Raw genomic sequence first — 20,824 nt, 5'->3', positions numbered from 1 at the left:
GGGGCGGGTTGTGGGTTTTTTTAAAAAAAAACCTGTTTCATACTTCTGCATACCTCAAGGCTCACCCAACTTGAGCATGCTGATATCTCCCTCTTGTTTCACAGTGACCCTGATTTGGCTCATCCATTTCTGTCAGCGCTCATCCACCTGACATCACTAATGTATTAATCAATCAATCAATCAATCAATCTTTTATTTTAAAAAGGGGGTGTAGTTCTCACTAAACTTACCTGTGGGCTTTACTACTTAAGCAGGCCTGTTGCTGGGGGGGGGGGCTGCCCCCCCAATTTTCTCTGGCCTCCAATTTTTTTTGACAAACAAATATTAAACCACAGTTTGCAATTTTGCCTTTAAAAGGCCTGAAAACCAGATGAAAACCAGATGCCTCCCCTACTTCCCCCCCTCCCCAGAACTTTTAGGTTGGCTATGGGCCTGCACTTAAGAGAGCAGGTGGGGTTTCACATGATGAGTGCTCTTCTGTACACCAAAATTCTATGCACACAGAAAACTAGATGTTGGCAGGGAGGGTCTAGCCTAGCTTCCTTTCTCTATGTGGAGGGATGATTATTATTTTTTGCCTGGAGGAGCGTTCAGTCATCTGAGCTCACTTGCACTATGAAGTGGTACAGCTCAGATATAGGTATATTTCCTTGATGAGAACTTGGCCCACCTGTGTTCAGGCAGTGGTGCGGTGTCCCCTGGTGAGATTGTTCTGGGTTTTAATCCTGAGCAATCAGTCTTGCTGCTGGTATATATTTGTTCTCCTCAGTGGCTTACACTCAGGAGTTTCTCTAAGACTCCTTAAAAGTACATCCACATATGTTGCAGGTCCTGGTAGAGCTAGAATGTCAAGGCCTGTACAAAGATAGCATGCAGTGCCACCAGGGATAAGCACTTTTGATGGGAGCAATTTTAAGCATATGTTTCTAACCACTTGACCTCCAGGAGAACGATTTAGTTCTTTATTGCAAGTCCCTTCAACAAGATACATCAGTTCTTGCATTGCCAGACTGGGAGGACAGGGCTTTTAAGCTGCCATTTGATTTCCTGTCTCACTCTACCCCAATTATAATAGGTCTTCCATGTTCTGCACCCATCTGTGAAATTGCGATAGATCCGATTTGGGTATCTGTGCTTTGTGATATGTGTGTGTGTAGGATAAGCTGTTACACCTAGTTGTTCCCCCGCTTCCCTCTCGACATGGCATAGTCCCTCCCACTTGCTCTCTAGTTCCACCCCTGCTCCTTCTGTTCCCAGCTGGCACAGGCCCAAATGATCCATCACTGGAGCACACACGGTCTTGATGCCAGCTGTCATCCGGGTGTTCTTGGCACAGGGATGTCAGCCCCTGGGTGGTTGGGGGTGGCAGCAAAAGTGCTTGAGACACCTGGGCCCTCAAGACAGCAGGGACTGTGGGTGTCGCAAGCACTGTGGGAGTGCTGAGTATCACTTCAGTCGAGGGATGTGTGCATGAGGACTCAGAGACTGGATATGGAAGAACGGAAACACGCACACAGGCCAAGGTTATTCTGTGAATTAGCAAGATATGACTTCACTGTCAAATCCCAGAAAGTGCTGCCAAGGTTCAGAATGTCACAGTAGGCCAACTGGCCATCTGTTGTGAATTTGCTTCTATCTATCTATCTATCTATCTATCTATCTATCTATCTATCTATCTATCTATCTATCTATCTATCTAATCTTATCTTCCAAGCAAATATGAGAGTGACTTGAAACTTCAGAGTACTTATAATTTCTCTTGCAATCCTTCTTTGCACCAATTTAACCTACCGAATTCACTTCCACACAAGATGTGGTGGCGGCCTTTAGCTCAAATGGGCTTTGAGGAAAGGATGAAGCAGATTCAAGGAGGAGAGGTTTACTAGCCCTGATAGATAAATGGGACTTCTATGTGCAGAGGTAGCGAACCTTTAAATATCGGGCAACAGTGACAAAGAACAGGGGAGGGCTATTGCCTTTAAATCAAGGGTGGGGAACCGGTGGCCCTCCAGATGTTGTTGGACTACAACTCCCATAACTGCTGGCCATTGCCATGCTGGATGGGGCTGATGGAAGTTGGAATCCCACGACATCTGGAGAGCCACCGGTTCCCCACCCCTGCTTTAAGTCTTGCCCGTGAGGATCCTGGAGCATGCTGCTCTTTGGTGGGAAATCCGGACTAGATGGAATCTTGGTCTGACTCAGCACAACAGTTCTAATATTCTTAATGGATATAATGTTTTGATTTGGTAGGATTTAATTTGATAGATGACTGTGCAAACACTTCGTAAAGTAAGAAGTCCTTAATAAAAGAACAAAATAGCATTTCGTTTTGCTGGAATGGTTTATTTTTCTGGAGGATCCCTGGATTTCTGAGGCTGTCTTGTTACGGGTGACTCAGAACCACCCCACTGCCACTGGCATCACCAGGGTTTTAATAATAATACAATGGTAAGTTAAGTGCATCAGTTTGTATTCAGCTCCCGGTTGGACTGAGGCTAGCTGATGTGGCAGTGACGGCTGGAGAAATTAGATACAATGACATTTCCTTTTTAAGGGAGATATGCTTCATGGGAGGGTGGGGGAGAATAACAAGAACCAAGGATGAGGGAGGGGCAATGTGGCACAGTACCGCTGTGACAAAAAACGGCCTGTCCTCCCTCATCACTTCATAGTCTTGGCATTCTCCCCCGCCATAATGGATCTGGCTTGGGCATGGAAGTTCAGGATGCTTGCGCTGCAGGGAGCTGAAAACTGCTGGCATTTGTCGTAGGCTACTTTGGATTCCTGCCGGGGTGATGTGTCGGGCGGATGCAGAGGCTGTTGTTTCACAGCAGGGAAAGAAAGAGGGTGTTGGTTCCATCAGGCCTGCAGCAGAGGCAGGGGCAGCCCTAAGAAGGTGCAACCAAAGCCCCTGCTCCCCTACTGTCTCCCATCAGGTGTGCAGTGCTGTGCTCAGCAGCTGATCAAAAGGCTGCCTTGTATGCCTTGCGATCTCCCGTGCCTTTCCCTAGATCATTGTCCTGAGGCATTGCCTCCAAGCCTTGCTTGAATCATCAGGATCTGTTTTGCAGATCCTTGCTGCTGCTGGATTGCCTGCTGGTTTCTGCGTAGGATGGCCACTGAGATGGAATTCTACTGGCCCACCGGAATGTTATCTGTTTGGTCACTTTGCTAGAACTGGTGGCTGCCAATGCCCATCCAAGCTGCCCTTCCTGTTGTAGAGTCATCATGACTATGCCCTCCTGCGGTCTTCATGGCTGCGTTACTGCACACGCATATGCTGTGACTCCAGAGCCTCAAGAAGGCGAATGCATGCATACTGAGCTGCCATGTGGAGTGATGGAGAGGTGTCTGGCAGATATGCTCCAGCTGTCTCTGTTTACTATGGACAGTCTTTATTGGGATTTACCCGGGAGAGTCCCAAGTAAATCATGGTCCCTATTTTTGTCTTTTTTTTTTCCTTTTGGGATGCCTTTTTACATTCTTGCTTGTAAAAGATGCAAGAACTCTCATTCTCCAGCAGCCTTCCGTAACCTGCTGCCCTCTGTTGTGCCAGACTACAAGTACCATCATCCCTGACCATTAGACATACTGGTTGGGGTGGATGGGAGTTGGTGTCTACAACATCTGGAGGGACGTAAGTGGAAGGCTGTTCTACAACACAGCCCTACGAGGAGAGACTGAAAGAACTGGGCATATTCAGCCTTGAGAAGAGAAGACTGAGGGGAGATATGATAGCGCTCTTCAACTACTTGAAAGGTTGTCACAGAGAGGAAGGCCAGGATCTGTTCTCGATCATCCCAGAGTGCAGGACACGGAATAATGGGCTCAAGTTACAGGAAGCCAGGTTCCGGCTGAACATCAGGAGAAACTTCCTGACTGTTAGAGCAATACGGCAATGGAACCAATTACCTAGGGAGGTGGTGGGCTCTCCCACACTGGAGGCGTTCAAGATGAGGCTGGACAGCCATGTGTCAGGGATGCTCTGACTTGGATTCCTGCACCGAGCAGGGGGTTGGACTCGACAGTCTTATAGGCCCCTTCCAACCCTACTATTCTATGATTCTAAGTAAGTCCCATTAAATTCAATGGGGCCTATTCTCAGGTAAGTGGGTATACCACTGCAGCTTTAGGCTGTACACCCTTACCTGGGCACGAGCCACATTGAGAACAATGGGACTGACCTCTGAGTAGAGGATTGCCCAGTAAACCTCTGACTGGAGAGCTGGATGCATTTTGTCTCTAGTGCACATGCACGCTTAGGCATGCAAGCGCATGAATACGCTAAGGCACTATGCGGTGCACAGCCTGCCATTTCACACACTGCACTGCCAAAGTCTATTTTGAACTGTTGACAACACATTTCATCAGTTTGGGTGATCATGTTTTCCTGCAGTCCTATCTGTAACCAAAAGAACAAACAGCATCTTGGTTTTTAAGTCAGTGCAGGTGAGGCTATTCCAGAGCAAACAAATACAGCAGGCACAGCACAGCCTTCAGCGATGTGCAAAAATAGCAGGGGAATGATGCATGATGCATGTTATGGAAATGGGGTCTTACAAGCACCAGGTCCCTATTGTCATTTGTGAGTTGTTCAGAGGGCAGACTGGTGCCATTTTGTGGGGTGTGTTTGGCAAAACCATTATGTGTGCACATGGGTTTTCTGAAGCTGTACAGGTTGCCTAGAGCAGCCTTGTCCACCCTGGCACCCTCCAGATGTGTTGGATTGCAACTCCCATCATCCCCAGTCAGGCAGATGGGAGTTGTGATCTAACACATCTGGAGGGCACCAGGCTGGTCTAGAGAAGAGCCCTGAGCCTCTCCCTCCCAGCTGAATGACTGGCCATCCCCTTACACCAGGGTGACAGGCTGAGGAGGCAGTGGAGCATTTTGAGAGCGGACACCCCTGCTGCATAGGCAGGGTCAGAGTGAGATGCACAACACCAGATTCCCCAGAACACCTGCACAGTCATTGGGCAGGCAAGGAAGTGTTCCATTTACAAATGACACACTGCACACACCCAGGAGCAATTTACCACAAATATTTTTTTAAGTATTTATTTGGGGGAACTCTGCACATGATCAGAGGCACTCAGCCCTAGGTGCCAGAATTTTTGTAGGCAAAACCCTGCTCGCGGGAGTTGATGCATGGATGATTTTGCCTTTTAGTAGAAGCTGTCTTTTGGCTATTTATTTATTACATTTTTAAAGACCATCCAATAACCATAGTTCTCTGGGTGGTATGCAAACAGATTAAATACATACAATAGTAGAAATAAAACAAGACAATGGTAAAACACTATGGAATAAAACTAGAGTAAAATCAGAGGGTAAAACAGTGCAAAGATCTAAAAGCACAAAAATAATTTCTAAAATGCCTGCAAAAATAAAAGGGTCTTCACCTGCTGCTAAAAATACCATAATGTAGGTACCAGGCAAGTCTCTCTGGGGAGAGCATTCCACAGATGAGGTGCCACCACTGAAAAGGCCCTCTCTCTTGTAGCCACCCAAATTGCCTCATTTGTTTGGGGAACCTGGATGAGGGCTTCAGATAATGAACTTAGTGTCTGGGCAAGGAAATATGGGAGGAGTTGTTCTATCATGTAACCTGGTCCCAAGCCATTTAGGGTTTTAAAAGTTAAATCCAGCACTTTGAATTGGGCCCAGAAACAGATTGCCAGCCAGTGCAGATGGCAAAAGTACTGGCATAAATATGATAATGTCAGTCAGTCCCAGTTAACAATGTAGCTGCCCTACTTTAGACTAACTGAAGTTTCCGGATCGCTTTCAGTGGCAGCCCTGCATAGAACACATTGCAATAATTCAGTTTGTATTTACCGATTGTCCTGTCAAGCAGCCTCTGATAAATGCTGAAGAAACTGTGTGGCTCCTAGGTGATCGTTTCAAAACCACTGGGCTAGAGGGCTGTGATATCCTCACAGCTTACTCCTTTGTCTGCTCTTGTTCGTTTGCAAATTCACCCCTTGAGATTTTTTGTAGTTTAAGTGCCTGTGCCCATAATAGCCATTGGAAGTGTGTGTATGCTGGATTCCAGGTACTCCTATTCCACAGAGAGCTGGTTATAGTGCGCTGGCTGATGCACGCACAATTTTGTTTTCAGCCTGCATTGGGAAGAGCTTGGAAAGTGATGCTTCTCACTGTGCGCTAAAAAAAGCCAAATCAGCCATGTAGTGGTGGATGCACACGTGACTGGTTTTTCCCAGGCAGGGAGGGGCCAACACTGCTTTTCTGGTGGCCACTGAGTGCTGAAGTGGTTGTGAGGATAGGTCAGGCTTCCCCTGACCAGGTGTCCTCCAGAAGCTTTGGACTATATATCCCAACTTCCATGGCTGTTGGCTATGCTGGCTGGGCCTGATGGGAGTTGAAGTCCAAAAATCTAGTAGGCCCCAGGTTCAGGAAGGTTGGGACAGGCTTTGATTCTGAGGACTATAGTTCCCAAGATGCTCAAGGAGGGGAAGCAGAGATGTTTGGGAAGAAAGGGAGAAGGTCAAAGGGGCTTTGGAAACACACACATACACACAGACTCTGGGGCTATTGTACTCTGCTTTGTCAGGGAAAAAGAAGATTCTAAAAGGATCTTTTGCCCTAACGCTGTGATCAAGTTCCCTCAAGGGAGGGCTGAAATGTTTTAATTCAAAAATTCTTGTACCTGAATGGGATCAGATGGTGGAGCCTGGTGAATGCCAGCTGGAGCCGAGTTAATAGCAAAACATCTTTCTTTTAAAACTCCCTAATATGCTGGATGAAGTGTGCCTTTCAAACACCAGGAGGTGGTCTGCACAGTATTCGGTTTTATTGGTGAGTCACAACTTGCCCTACAGGAGGGTAACACAAGGTGTGCCACATCTGTCCTTTGTTAGAGAAATCAAAGAGGAAAAGAGAAAGGTTGAACCTTTAATCATTTGAAGCAGTAGATGAATCAACTCAACCTTTGGAATAAGTAGATGAATCAACTTAAAGTTTAAATCAGTAGATGTATTAACTAAAACAACTAACTGGTGTTTGAAACTGTGTCAGTTTTAATCAAGGATGCATACTGACGGTTAAAGGTACACATTTTTTTTTCAGAGGCTTTTGCTTATGGGATGTTTCTGTAAGCAGAAATGAGGCGGGAGGAAAACCCTTCTAAAACGAAACAACAAATTTGGTAGCTCTGGTTAATTACATTATCTTGCAGTTACCACTGTTTCAGAAAGGCACTTAAATTGAGGCTTTGTTGCTGTGCAATTTGTTTAAAATTAATTGAGTAATGATGAATTGATTAATCACTTGGAAGGCAGATGATTAGCCAACTTAAAATTATTTAATGGGTTGCCTGAGAAAGGTAGAGAAAGAAAAAGATGGGCAAAGAACATACGAAGAGCCCTGCTGGATCTGACCAAAGGCTTCTCTAGTCCAGCATTCTGTTCACACAGTGGCCAACCAGCTTCCACTGTGAAAGTAGGACATGAGTGCTACAGGACCCTCCCCACAAGTTGGTCAGCAGCTGGCATATACAGAGGCATACTGTCTCTGATACTGGAGGTAATATATAACCAATATGACTAGTAGCCATTGATAGCCTTATCCTCCAGAGAGACAGAAGAAATGTGATAGGGAACACAGGCTCCAATTTTTCTTTTTGGAACTTAAAACAGCTTCAGGGATGCTCTGATTTTGATCAGATTAGCAGCACTAGGAGCGGGCAGCAGTGTCATTTAACTCTTGTGTCCCTGGTGGTATTTCCCTGATCTAAAATGTTCAGGCATTTGCATTTATTCTTCAGAGGGGCTCCTAGAAGCTTCTGGTGTGTGTGAGTTTAATCAGGGAAGTGATGCAGGATGAAAGGGTTAAATACCCCTTTCTTCCATGGCACCCTCTCCATCAAAATTGCCTCACCCCTGAGGTGCTTTAAATTAACAACAACAACAGAGGAACAGCAAGAGATCCAGTTGTGGATCTCTTGCATCACATCTATTTGACCTACAGAGAGATGAAGAGAGAAGGTAAAACAAGACACATTGAGATAGACAGACTCAGAATAAAGGTACAAATAGCATATGATAAAAACATTAAAAGTCTGATTTATACAACGTAAGGTGGCATAATAGGTGATACCACTTCAGGCTGCATATGGGTGTGTGTGCATGTTCGTGCATTGATGAATGCACCCCTACAGAAACACCTGCTTGAAAGTGAAAAGCTAGAATGTCAGAGAAGAATGTTCTGGGCCAGCCTGCTTCCTGTTGTGCTAGTTTTCTGCTTGCCAGGAATTGTTTATTTATTTAAAGGAACATTCATAAATCTGATCCACCATGACTTGCAGTGAAGTAACCACTGCAGAAGACTACCATCTCATTCTGCCGCATATTGTACATAAAGCCTCCATTTTTGCAAATTGTGATTAACAGGGTGTGTCTGTCCATCTTTGGTTTGGAAGAACTGAAGACTATTGTGTCAGTCCAGATCCTTTCCCAATCTGGTGCCATATTGGCTGGGGATGATGGGAGTTATAACTCGATACATCTGGAGGGCACCAGTTTGGGGAAGGCTGTTTGAGGGCTTGTTTCAGGGGTATTTATGGAATTGAGGTGTCCTGGTTGTGGAACAGGAATGCCCCCCCCCCCTGCCATTCATTCTCTTGAAAGGAGAGAATTGCTTGAGACATGTCTGGAAGGGTATGTAGGTTGATTGAGCTCTAAATACCTATGGTATTGGAAGAGAGATGTTTGAATCTGAAGAGAGACTTACAGTTACTGCCTGGCAGGGATCATGCACTTTTAACAGGCATGACAGGCAGAAATTTAATGGGCTCACCTTTTCCCAGTGGAGATGCAGTTATTGTGTGAAAGTGTCACCTGTTGAATTTCTGCCTGTCATACAGGTGTTAAAGATATATGAGCCCTGCCACTCCCCAAAGTAGAAAATTTAGTATGACTGGGATATTGTTGCACCCATAATGTGTATGGATATTTTCTCCTCAAAAACTGAAGATCAAGGTATTTTCATGCATTAGATTTAGCTAGGGTGGCTGGAACTCTATTTGAAGGGCTGTCCAGTCAAAGTCTGGTTTAAAGATAAAGAACCATAAGACCTTCCCTCTAATTCCAGACATATAGGCTGGCTGTTGATACTCAGTGCAGAGGGAAAAGCACTCTGCACATGCTCAGAGGTGCTTTTATTATTGTTTCCTATGTTTCAAGGCTGAGCTGGCACATTCAAAGAGATGCCAGGGTGGAGTGCTGGATCAGTGAGCCTTGGTTACTTAAGAGTGTTACTCTAAGCATAGAAGAGACTGTGTGTGTGTCCGTGTTTACTGATGGCAAGCACTAGTCTCTCTTTTCTGAGGAGAGGAAAATGCAGCAATGCGTGATTTGCACAGATGTAGAAGCTGCAGGAAATGGTACTTCTGAGGCGATTTGATGTACTGGAAGCAGAGGCAGCATGTGGCAATCCAGGAGTTGTTGATGATGTACCATCTTCTCCCTAGAGATGGTGCATAATGCTTCCATAATGTGTAAGAGAGTATAAAACTACAGCAGTGGAGGATACAGGTGCTTGGGAGCAGGAGAGGGTTTGGAAAGTAAGTTATTGACAATGTTTAAAGTATAGGGCTGCTGAATCACTGACCAGGAAAACATTAACTGGCCCAGCCTACTCTTCTGTGTTTAAAAGCAACTTGATTTGCAGAAACTATTTATGCATGTGGGGATTTCACAGAATGGGAATAAAGATTACCATTGACTAATATCTTGCACATCAAGCAAGCTGCTGTTACAGGCATAGCGTCGTAGTTAAAAAAGTTAGCAACTGTAGTTGAGACAGCATATTGCAAAACATTATAGCGACTGGATTGAAGTCTTTGTTGTAGGGGGAGAACATTATGAAGGTAGACAAGGGTAGGCTACTATCTTGTTGCAGTGTGTATGTCTGTTGCATGCTTGTCACACAGATAGAACAATGTGGCAGAGTGTAACATTTAGAGGATGTGGCTTGCAGGATCAGAAAGTTTTTTTGGGGGGTCATATGTAATAAATAATATGAATGCATCCTCCATTAAAACAAACCAACCGCTTTGCACATAGAAAAATACTGTCAGGGCCTACGCTGCTCTCAGAGGTGATGGTTTTCTATATACAGAGAGGTTCTTTCCACCCCCGGCGCAGAGATATGACCTACCTGCAGCCGGAAGTGATGCAGTCCAGGAAAGCTTTACCATTCGATTCTGCTGCATGTAAACTGGTCTTGTTACAGGTTGGACAGACAAAAGGGTTGTATCCAATGGTATCATTTTGTTAGCTCAAGCTACCACTTGCGGAAACCTTGCTTTAATCCTTGCAAAATTGTCAAGTCCAATATTTTGATTCTGTTTACATAAACTGTTGCACGAGGCGCATGCATGCTGTTTCTCAAGATATTTCACACAGCATTTCACAAGCTGTTTTGCAAGTCATTGCAGAAGGCCCTGAACAACTCATTGCAACTGCCTTAGACTAGATGTTGCTTGCGCTAGTTGTGCTAGTTCTGATATGTATGTATGTATGTATGTCTTACATTTCTATACCGCCCAATAGCCGAAGCTCTCTGGGCAATTCACAGAAACTAAAACCACAAAACACAGCATAAGACAAACTTTTGAAATTTTTCCGCTAGCATAACATTGGATATAACCCAGAACGAGCACAACCAGCTCACACAACACCTAGTCTGATGAAGTCTTTATGAGTTGTGCAATGATATGCAGCACATCTTGGACAACAGCTTGTGCAACACATTGCACGATTGTTTGTGCAATATGCTGTGCAGCAGCTTAGGCAAGCAGACTCGAAGTATTGGATTGGACACTTGCGCAAGGAGAAAAACAGGGATTCCGCAAGTAGCAGAAGTTTGGTGCTACCTGAACGACACCATTGGATACAAAGTGCACTGTAATGCAGTGTTCGGGGGATAGTGTGACAGAGTGTTCTACCTGGAGTTGCCAAGTCTTCCGAGGCCCATACTCTGACACTCCGGGAGAGGAGCCTGGGGAGAAAAGGGTGGTATGTGACAGGTCAGAGGGCGGAGCCTGGTGGCACCTAGTGGGTGATGGGCTGTAACTGGCGCTTCAGGTGTTAAGTCTGATGGCTATGATGATGGAGCAAATAACAAAAGCTCTCATGCTAAGCAGAAATAGCATGTGTGGAATTTGTCAGCACGTACGGCTTTTCGCAGCCCTGCGTAACAAGCACCACTTGCCTAAATTTCCTCTTGTACAAGACTATGAAACGTCCAGGACAGGCCTCAGCCTTGTTTACATCTGCTCGCCTTAGGTTGCAGCCCTACTGCAATGGGAACTTACTTTTGACATGTATAGGACTGCACAGTCTGTCTTCATACCAGTACCAGCTGCTAGGGATGTGCAATGTTGCCAATGCATGTAGCCAGGGCTGGCTCTGCCATTAGGCAGGTGGTTGCTCTAGGAAACTAATCTTGGGTGTCAAGAAAGGCTAACAAATTTGTAGTTATTTAATAATATTATTACTGTGTTTTTACTCCCACAGAGATATTCTGTCTCAGAGGCCAAAGTAACTTGGCTAGCCTTTGGTTATTATGCACCTTGACTTGTGAGTGACTGTGTGTTTGTGTGTGTGTAGAGACTGTTTGCTGTTCCTCTGCAGGCAGCAAAATATGTTGGGTGTGGAATTAGTGGAGCGCAGAAATGTACTCTTCTGTTGTGTGGGTGGGAGGCACAGTGAGGGAACATCTACTTTGCGGCAATGCAGAGACCAAGTCCAGTGTACAGGAAGGCAGTTCGGTGTTATACAGTGGATTTTAGTACCTGTAGAGGATTGCAGGCACAGTGTGGTGCAATGCAGAGGGCACTGGTGAGCACAAGCCATTAAAAAACAACAAGCAACTGTTATCATGGAAGTTCAGGTATGATGCAGTAAAACAATATCATGCTACCTGCTGAGGTGCTTGTTTAGCAGTCTTCATTCCAATGCTACTTATGAATTGTTTCTGTTTTTGCTGCAGAATTGCAGAAGCAAGTCAGGCACGCAAGGATTGTGTTTCATAATAAGTAACACTGTTATTAGTAGTGTACAATCAGTGCCCTGCAGCAAGAGATCAGGTATCACTGGAAGAGGGTCGGTCTGCCAAAGGTTTGCCAACCAATAAGAATTGTAGTGTCCCAGGCACAATTTCCTCCTTCTGCCAGTTGCCAGAAGAGGAGAATATAAAGCCAAGAAGAAAAGGAAAAGGGTGTGGTCAGCATTTTTACTTTTTCCTACTTACATTCCTATTTTTAAAATATTTTAATCCTTCAGTGGAGCTAATGTGGACATGATCAAAAGTACCTAGATTTTTAAAAAATTTTTTTTAAAAGCCCCTTCCTGTTGGAAGGAAAAGGCAATACTTTGCGCTTATTCCAAAGTATTTTGTCCTTAAGTTTCTTCTTCCTAAAGCAACCAGGTTTCCTTTCTTCAGCAGCGTGTGTGTGTGTGTGTGTGTGTGTGTGAGAGAGAGAGAGAGAGAGAGAGAGAGAGAAACTCTACACAAGCTCAGCGTGAGATGCCAGAATTTTTGGAAAATATATATAGGCCATGTATAGGAATAATAGGACTACAGCAGGGTATATTGCAGTGCAGGAGTCACTAATATTTTTTACCAGCACATGCTGCGGTGTTCTGCAGGATGCTTGTTCTAATTTTAGGCATACCGGCAGGCTCAGAATTACAAGCATTTGGACTCTGTTAAGGATTAGTGCATTGGAATGGAAAAGTTGTTGGCCTGCTGCAACACAAGCCGCACTACCCACTGTGTTACAATGCAGGAGCTTTTGGAGTTTGCATAGCCCGGAATTGCCGGCTGCAAAAATGTTGCAGCAATGTAGAAATAGCAGGTGTTACAATGCAGTTGGTGGAAGTATGGGAAATATGCAGATCGCTAGAATGCAGGTCGGTAATAAAACCGGTCTGCTAGCTTCTGTAAGCGAATACAGAACATCCCGTACAGCAGGAAGAAAGTCTAGCAGAAGAACAGGGTCATGTCTCTTGCAGGATAAAAGCAGAATTTAAAAGCAGAGTACAGGGTTTTGCAGAATTTCAAAGCTGCAGTAATGCAGTGTAGACTGCCATGAGATGTTGCAGTTCCCTGGGGGGAAATAGAATACTAGACGGTACAAAAAGATGTTGCTTGGAATGGTGCAGGGATATACTTTGTAGGTCAGGGGACTTTAGCTGTTCTCACTCAAGTTTAAAAAAGAAAATGGACGTCTTAGTATGGCAGACTGCGGTAACTTTTTGGAGAAGCATTTTGTAGATAGGCTGCAAAATCCTGAAGGGACAGAATGGATTATAAAGGTGTTTTGCAAAAGAGCACTATCCAGGGAAGAAGACGGATGTGTATCCCTCGGGCCGCAGTATCCCAAAGGGCGATGTTCTCTCTCCGTGCAAAGGAGATGGGCCTTAGAAGCGCTATTGCCAATAGAACTGCAGCAGAGATAACGAGGGGAAATGCTGATATATTTAGCAGCGTTAGCTGCAACCTTCTACGCGACGGACTGGGTTGCAATGCGGACGTTTGTATGTGTTAGCGCTGAGGACTTGGGTTTTGCAATGCAGAGAGAAGCCAGCTTTTGCAGCGATCGGGCAGTCTGGCGGGAGAGAAAGGATTGCACTGCAGGGTTTTGTGCTAAGAGGGGGGGCACTGATACAATGCAAGGGACCGCAGCAGCCGGAGCGAGATGGTTTGTTTTGCAAATGTCCTGCGGGGAATTCCTTTCCATCAATTGCTGGACTTTAGCTTTGAGCTTAGCAGCCGCTCAGGCTCCAGTATAGCTCGCGAGGGCTTGCGTCAAATTGAGGTGGGGGGCCAGCGGGGAGGAGAATTTCCAGGATCTTGTGATCTGCAGAGAGGAAGCACATAGTAGCTCCCCTCCCCTAGTTCTGCCGCATGGCTAAAGCATCCTCCAGTCTCCCCCCCCCCCCATCAACTAATCCTAGCCTAATGAGTCAGAATGTTGCGGGGGCGTTTCACTGGTGTTCCGATCCGCTACGGGGGAGAGTGTGTCTGTTGCGGGGAAGAGTGTTGGGGTGGTTATTTTTTTTGGCATAGTATCTTTCCAACATGATCACCGCACGAGAAGGTGGGCTGACTTGATGATAATCCCTCCCCCAAATTGTAGCTACTATATGGGATTTAAACATAACCTTTGAGCCACTACAATACCATTCTTTCTGGGGGCAGGGGCACAGTTCATTTCACTGGCCAGTCAGGGAAGGTATTGTTGACACAAGAAAGATAGCCTTTTCGGATTGTTTCTTAAAAAGAGGGCCGGATTAAAGTCTTCGTAGGCCCTAGGCACTCTCGTAATCGTAGGCCCCTAAGATAGATCTATAAATATTTACATTGTATAGGGCCCATAATCATAGATGTATATGCAGGGCTGGTGTGTGCCCTGGGCATATGACAGATAGCCTGGTCCAAAATATCCACAGGGAACTCCAGAGCCCCCAGATACTCCCTCACATTCATACCTTTTCATTTAAACGTAACCTGGACTTCCCTGTTCTTGTGACCTGTGCCACCATTTGCACTTACATAGGAGAGCTAATCAGAAATGTTGCTATGGTGGTACCCCTTGTGTCCAGGAGGGGAAAAATGACAGGTAGTTCCCCCCCCCATCAAATTTCAGATGGTTTGGAACTCTGAGCAATTAGGACAGGACATTAAGCTGCACCTACCCTTAACGAAATTTGGCAGGGCCAAGTTCCAAAAGCCTTGCATAGCCATTATGCAATGAGAATGCTGCTGCAAAAGAACTCCAGCTACAAGGTGACTACACAACACAAAATGACTGAGACGTGTGTGTGTGTGTGTGTGTGTGTTTTAACAAAGTTGGCATGGATAATACAGACTCGGGTTTGAGTGCCACTGACAAATTCTGTACACAATCCTATAACTTGGCATTCAGATGGGCAGACAGCAAGCAGTATATGCCACACTCAATGAAAAGTTTAGTATTCTTGTGGATAGGTTTATGTCCAGTGATGAAGTGGCCTGTAGAGCAAGGGCATTAATAGATATCTCTCCATCAGATCTCGAACACAACAGATGAATTCCTATTCTCACATATTTATGCAGGCAGGAAATCTGTGGCAGAAATCATTGCACAAATAATGGACAAGTTGGTGACAGGTTTTCCAGAATTCAACATTGCTTTTAGAATGAATCTTGCCATCGTTGGGACAAGCTGTGAAGGGGAGTGCTCTTTTCCAAAGCTGAAATGTATAAAGAAGGGATTATCTTCACTTGTCTACTTGCAATTGCAGATTTTCATTTTGAAAAAAATTGAATTTGACTGTGGAATCGGTGTTTTTGCTAACAAAAAACTGCAAAGTTAATGTTTCATTTACATTTACTCAAGTCATATTATATCTGAGTAAATCAAACAATGATTTGCCTCAGTTGAGTTTAATCTTTTTGTAGGCCCTAGGCACTGTGCCCATTGTGCCTAGTGGATAATCCAGCCCTAGGTGTAGGACTCAAGCCCTCCCAGAAGCCCTGTAATCACATTTTTCTTCCTCTCTCAAAATACTAGAACCCAGGGTCACCCTATGAAGCTGGGAGACTCAGGACAGATAAAAGGAAGTACTTCTTCACACAGGGCATAGTTAAACTATGGAATTCGCTACCACAGGAGGTAGTGATGGCCACCAATTTGGTTTTAAAAGGGGGTTGGACAAATTCCTGGAGGAAAAGGCTATAAATGGCTATTATTATTATTATTATATTTATTAATCGCCCATCTGGGCTTGATGGCTATGTGCTACCTCCAGTACCAGAGGCAGTGAGCCTATATACACCAGTTGCTGGGGAACATGGGTGGGAGGGTGCTGTTGTGCTCATGCCCTGCTTGTGGGTTCCTGGTCAACAGCTGGTTGGCCGCTGTGTGAATAGAATGCTGAACTATTGGGACCCTTGGTCTGATCCAGCAGGGCTCTTATGTTCTTAGTTTTCGAGGTAGGGCAGTCAGCTGCAAAAGAGGACAGGGTTTTTGCACCTTTAATAGCAATGTAGAAATGGGAATTTCAGCAGGTTTAGCAGGTGGTGATGTGTAAGTGTCACCTGGTGAAATTCCCTCTTCACAACTATTAAAGGCACGTGAGCTCTGGTAGTCAGCTGAACAGAGTTCTCCATCTTTCCACACAAAAATCCACTTCTGGTTATCTTAAGTTCTCTTAATTTCAGTAGTATAATTTAGGGTATGTGTATGTGCCATTTTGTTGTTACTATTGTTAAACAGTTGGGAGTCAGAAGCCCTCGCCATTCTACTGCAAACCACCCAGAGATCTACACGTAGAATCAGATCTACCTTCTGCCCACATCTGCTCTGAGGCACTATTTTCTTTATTCATGCTTCATATGTTACAGGGCCAAAGCTCTGGCATTGAAAACATGTTCGGGGTGTGTGTGAAATACTATTGTACACACAAACAGCTGTAAAAGATCTCCAGCAGCCTCTTATAGGCAAATTTGGTTGGGGAGAGAGGGACGATTTGCAGTGGAGAACAGGAGGATTCATTTCCTACCTGCAGCTTTCCGCTCTGCATGGTTCTCTGGATGTGCCTCTATCAGGTAAATGCACGATAGAACACTGTGCCAGGAAAAGGAGCTGGGATGTATGTGTGAGTGTGAGAGTTGCAGTGGAAAAGTGGCAGTTATAACACCCTTCCCTCTGCTGTCTTGCTGCTACAAATTGCCCCCTTCTGAAGCTGCTTTGCCTAGAGAAGAAGCAGCCATTGGGATTTTATTATGCATTTGCGTGTAACATGAAGTTTAGTCCATGGATGAAGACCTAAGTGTTGTCAACATGGGAAAGTTGGATACACACAGTGCAATAGCTTCTCTTTCACAATCGGTGACTGCATTCCCACATTCCCGCATTTTGGCAGTGGGAGTTGGTGTGTGTATGTATGTAATCTGATTAAAAGTCGGGGGAAGGGGGAATGTAGACCATTTGAGGAGCCGAGGCTCTGCGTTCAATCCCCAACTCTGAGTGAGTTCGGAGACGCGTGTTGGGGAGTGAAGGTGTCCAAGGTTCTCCCTGTTAGGGGAATAGAAAAGGGCCTAGGTATTGGGTTGAGGGAGGCTGGGGCACTCGAGAGTAAGGACCCCTAGATTTTCTCGATTGTGACATGAGGAGTGAAGCCCAGTAATGAGGAAGGGCCACAGCTCTTGGGTTCAGACTACAGATGGGGACATTAATGGACTAGAAAAAGGGGGAGCTAAACTCGGAGGCCCAAGAGCCTTCACCAGTGTGTGTGTCCTGCTCCTAAACTGAGGGTGTGCCCTGAAATATTCATTCATTCATTCATTCATTCATTCAAAGCATTTCTGTTTTCCCCTTTAGTCAAAAGACTCTCAGAGCAGCTTACAAGAACCAATAACTGGACAGTCCGTGCTGTCAGACGCACAGTCTAAAACCACATGAGACACAAGGAAAGGCATTTGGAGGGAGGACGGAGGAGGGGACTTTTTTTAAAAAGCACGATAGTGATGCTTGATTCAGTTTCCCAGATAGATGCGAATATATCAATTGAACCCACGTCTGCACTGCATCTATTGTCCTTCTAGGCTGGCCAGTTCCTCTTTCCTTTCTTCTCTTCTGCTGTTTCTCTTCTTTTGCATTCAAGCCCAATCTATTTTTTCTCCCCATCCCCTCAGGGCAAGATGCTTTCTCAGAAGCCCTTGGGAAGTAGGGGAACTGAACATGCCCCAGAATCCTGTAACGCAATGAGATTTTGCAGCAGACATGCCAGGGTTTATTGGCAGATGAGTTGATGCTGAAACAGTTTCCTGTGGTGTAATGTTTAGCCTGTTGGATCAGGACCAAGGAGACATGGATTTAAATCCTTCATGAAACTAACTGGGAGGCTTTGGGCCCGTCACTTTCTCTCAGCTTAACCTGCCTCACAGGTTGTTATGCTGATAAATGGAGGAGGGAGAACCATGTATGGCATCTTATGCTCCTTGTAGGAAAGGTGGGATATAAGTGTAATAAAGACATACGTACATAAATAAGAATGTTTCAGAATCCCTGTTGGTGTGATTTTGGGTGAGTGAGAGAATTCTCTGGGAGAAAAGACTAATTCTGATAAGAATGAGGCCTAGTCAGTTTGAGGGACTGTTTAGGGAACTGGGAAAAAGGATTTCTGGGCTCCCTTTTCCCAAACTGGAAAGGGGAGGCTAAACTTGGTGAACTGAGGATTAGAGAAGCAAGAGCCAATACTCCTGGTTTCTCCCCTTATTATGCCAGAAAAGTGCTGACTAGTGGGTTGGAATGGGCGGAGGGTCAGGAGACAATTCAATTTGATACTTGTTGGCATTATAGCGTTGCTGAAATATATGGGAGGGACAAATCCCAAATATGTTTGCTAGGGGATGTGTGTAGGTGCCATCTTGCTCAGGAGACATCCAGACCCTTTTGCTAGGGTTACATTGTCTAGCTGTGGGTTCTTTTTCTAAGCTCTCTCTCCCTGCAGCATGCTCTATCTCTTCTGCAGCTGCTAGTTTGTCCCTGTCTCTGCTGGGCATTTGGTTGCTGAGCTGAGTGAATTGTCAATGGAGGAAACTGCTTGTTATTTTTAGTCATGTCTAGACTCCCTCAGAGCAGCAAGCAAAATCCCAAACCGCCTGCATGCCCATCCTGTTTGATTGTCCTGCCCACTTTGCAATGAGCCTGAATGCTGAGTGTGGTGGCACCAGGGGGCGCCATGTTACAAGAAGTGGGGTGTTTGCTTGCTTGCTAGCGGATACTGTGTGTGAAGGAGATTAGAATGGGCTCCCTTATGGGTCATCCCACTACGGGCCCAAAATGTAAAACAGACCTATTTAGCCAGCTCCTCTGACCTTAAAGCTCCGGCCCTGACCATCTGCCACCATGCCATGGCTTTGGGCTGTTTGTTACCCTGTCTCTTTGTTGATGACCTCACCAGCCTTTCAGGAGAGACACAAAAATAGTACTGAACACATAATTATTGTGGAATTCACTACCTCAAGCTGTGATGATGGCCACTAGGTTAGATGGCTTTAAAAGGGGATTAAACGAATTCAGAGTGGTTAGGTCTGTCAGTGAGATTTGCCTTGATAGTTAACTGAGCTCTCCATCAACAGTATATATCCGAGTCCCAGATGCTGGGGACAAGGAGCAGGGAATGGTCCTTGCTGTAATGTCTTGCTTGTGAACTTCCAATGTCATGTCTCTGGCTGCTGTTGGAAACAGAATGATAGATTAAATAGACCTTGGCTTTATCCAGCACGGCCATTCTTATGACACTGATGTTGTAATTTTCTTACATTATTCTAATACTACCCACTAGGACGTGGGACAATGGTGATGATGGGGTGATCTAAATTAAAAACAAAAAACAAGGGGAAAGGAAGGCCTACCATGAAAACGTGTATTCTTCCTGGAACGTGCTGGTGAGGACTTAATTGTTTGCTGTGCCTCTTGTAATAAAGTAAGTGGGATGTGCATTTGTGAAGGGATGGATATGTTATGTTGCAAGTCAGGGCCAGCATGGGTGTTGCTGGTGGGGGCCAGAATTGGATCTTCCATGAAGTAAGGTGAGGTGGCTGCCTTTAGTGGCAGATTTTGGATGCCACTAAGCTGACAGAATGGGAAATAGATGTGTCTGACCCAGGGAGTACAATCCACTGTGACACTCTCATGTGCAGGCCCTGTTGAATACCGGGTTCTTGGGGAGCTCCCCATTCACTTCAGTGAGACTTTTGGGGGATAACATCCCAGTTGATCTATGTGCCTCCATCCCTAGGCAGTTTGGTAGACAGGGAGGAAAAGGAAGAGAGACAGACAGAGAAGGAGGTGGTAAAAAGAGGAGAAAAGAGGGTGGAAGAAAGGGAAGGAAAATGGGGATGAGAAAGAGAAGGGGTGGATCTGCTCACTTTGGACTTTAGTCCCACCCGCCACTGGCTTTTAGTCCTTTACCCGCTGCTGGCTTGCAGTCCACAAGGGAATGTCATCCTTGACAGAAAAAAGGTTCCCCACCCCTGTGTTAAAGAGTGGAAGGGGGACCACCATTTGGATTTTATTCCACAAGCATCAAAATGCTAAGTGTGGAGGGAATGGATTACCCATAACACCTGATATTGTGTGGAGATTAGTGCCCATGATAATTTGCAAAGCCATATTTTATGCAGCAATCAAAATAGGGAGGAAGGGATGCATTTTTCCAAGAATGAAGTATTGGGATTTGACAGTGTGATTTCCCCATGACTGAACCACTACATGGAGAAAAGATACCTGGCTCCTTGGCAACAAATGAATAAATAATGCACTTCTATTATATCAACCACCTTTGTATTCTGGAGGAGAGTGAGTCGCACAGACTCGGCTGGAGGCCATTTTAAGTATGTTTCCTTGGGTTGGGTCTAATCTGGTAGATAGACAGACCCTGTTTTAAATGACAGTAAAGCAGGCAGGTTTACCTGTCTTTAGAAAAGGTGGTGACCGGGGTAGAAGATTCTTTAGTAAGAGATGCTTATACAAATTCCATGTCATATCCTGGTGAAGCCTATCTCAAATTCAGCCCTATTGCCAGGATTTCTGGGTTCCCTCTAGTTTTACCAAAGTCTACCAAAGAAGTGGAGTTTAAAATAGGTGGAAAACTGGAACCAATTCAAATGTATACTTGTTTGCTTCATAGGCTTAGCTCAAATTGAGTCCTGTTGTACTTGCTATGTAGATGTATGTGGATTTATATTGTCTCCCAATGGGATCGTAACCCTAGAGATTAATCTGATTTTGGGGTTGTTT

General features: G+C 45.1%; 1 protein-coding gene across 1 annotated transcript in view; it reads left to right on the top strand.

Moving 5' to 3' along the window:
• SYN1 (synapsin I) overlaps positions 1 to 20,824 on the top strand; it is a 147,993-nt gene that overhangs the window by 5,724 nt on the left and 121,445 nt on the right. The gene's annotated exons all lie outside the window — the stretch shown is intronic.

This window comes from Heloderma suspectum, chromosome 2 (assembly GCF_057233095.1).
Source record: "Heloderma suspectum isolate Gila_16-S chromosome 2, 16-S_ref, whole genome shotgun sequence".
NCBI lineage: Eukaryota > Metazoa > Chordata > Lepidosauria > Squamata > Helodermatidae > Heloderma > Heloderma suspectum.
Note: the sequence above shows the minus strand (reverse complement) of the source record. Positions and strands in the feature narration are given on the sequence as shown.